General features: G+C 55.1%; 1 long non-coding RNA gene across 1 annotated transcript; it reads right to left on the bottom strand.

Moving 5' to 3' along the window:
• Positions 1-643: 643 nt before the first annotated feature.
• LOC109323686 lies at positions 644-1,742 on the bottom strand. The gene is made up of 3 exons (XR_002104717.1): positions 1,677-1,742; positions 1,000-1,094; positions 644-797 (listed from the first exon to the last, which is right to left on the bottom strand). It is a non-coding gene; the product is annotated as an uncharacterized LOC109323686 (long non-coding RNA).

The following is a 1,742-nucleotide window of genomic DNA, read 5'->3' as shown; positions in this document are numbered from 1 at the left end:
GCTGTGGCCTTGCAGCTCTCTGGGCAGCTGTTTGAAGCCCTTCATGACCAGCAGCTTCCTCATGACCCTGGCAGGGATTTCTTCCTCCTGTGAAGGAACAAGAACCAGTGAGAGACTCGTTTCCCACTGGGAGGTGGCAGCCACAGCAGTGTCACAGCACCAGGAAACAGCAGCTCCTCCCCGTCTCTAAGAGCTGGATCAAGCACAACTTCTAAGACAGACTCTTTTAGACTGCTTGAGACAGGGAGGATCCTTCTTGGAGCAGGGGTTGACCTAGACGAGTGCCTGGGGGGCTTCCTCTTCTATGACTCCATAGCTCAGGGCCACTTGTGGTGACCTGGGGCCATGAAGGGGCCCTGCCCTTAACTTAGGCAGTGGCATCTTCTCCTGATGGAGTTGTACATGTGGTCATAGGTCCTGGCTAGAGATACACAGCTGAAGGGGCTGTATCTGTGCATGGGACAGGCTGGTGCCATCCTGAGCATACAGCTGAATTAACTCCTTTCTTAAAAGCACTTGCTAGGGTTTCCATTTCCTTTCACACTTGTTTCCCCAGGTCACCAAGTGTCAATGGGATGAAGTGGCCTATAGGTGAGGGGCCCTATGGCCCTCCACCAGCTCCCTGAGCCCAACCCTCTGCTTACCTTGTCCCCGATCAGCTGGCCGGCTTCCCCCAGCATGGCGTAGACGAGGATCAGTGCAGCATGGCTGACACACATGTTGATGTCCAGGATCCCGACTAGTGCCCTTTGCATAAAATGTCTCCTTTGCCCCTCTGATAAGATCTTTAGAAACACCTGAAACCAAGGGGACAGAAAGCGTTTGCAAATCCCAGAGCCAGGCTCCATGTCCAGGCCAGCCCCTCACCAGGGCAGTATTGGGAACCTTGTGAGCTGCAGAGAAACAGCAGGCCTTTCTCCACAGCCCTGGACACAGCCAGTCCAAGGACACACAGCCCCACACCCTGAGTTTTGCCAGGGCTGGGCAGAGCATCCTTACCTCCCCGACTTGGGAAAGGTCCATGTAGCTCTGGACCTGGCTGTGCTGTTCCCAGCTTAGATGGAGAAGCCCCTCTGCCTCCTGCATGTCTCGCCCTAGGACAGACAGAAAGATCTTACTCAGAGCTGGTATTGTGGCTTCAGTGCTTGGTGTCTGCCCAGTGGAGCCAACACTGCCCCCATGGCACCATGTGCACAGGGCTCTGGCAGGGTTTCATCATCCTGAGTCGTATGAGGTAATCCAAGCTCCCTAGGTATCCTGTGTCCTTTATGTTGTGGGTGCTCGGGGACTGGCTGCCTAGTTTAGGCAGGGCCAAATATCAGAAATGCCCACACCCACTCAAGGCAAGTGCTGATCCAAATTACTTCCCTGGCAACACCCCCAGGCTCTTTCTTGTGGTGTGTGCTACTGCTCCTGCCCAGCAGGGGCTTTTTCCCTCCATGTCTCTCCCGGCATCTTTCCTTTCCCCACTTTTGAGGGCAGACCCCAAACATGGTGATTTTCCTAGCCTGTGACCAAGCTGGGCTCTGGAGTGAAAGGGCTGGTGTACATTTGCACACTAATCTGGGTGTGGGCAAACATTGGCAGGGGAAGCTTCTTGTCCCCGAGCTGGGATCAGTGTGTGGACAGAAGGATTGTTTCCATAGGGGTCTTGCACCCTGGCTGGGCTTCCTTACCCTTGTGGTGCAGCAAGATTTGGGCGAGCAGGTAGATGCCCTCCCTGGCCTGGCAGCTGATGTCTG

Source organism: Crocodylus porosus, unplaced genomic scaffold, assembly GCF_001723895.1.
Source record: "Crocodylus porosus isolate Cpor-Errol unplaced genomic scaffold, CroPor_comp1, whole genome shotgun sequence".
Classification (NCBI taxonomy): Eukaryota; Metazoa; Chordata; order Crocodylia; family Crocodylidae; genus Crocodylus; species Crocodylus porosus.
Note: the sequence above shows the minus strand (reverse complement) of the source record. Positions and strands in the feature narration are given on the sequence as shown.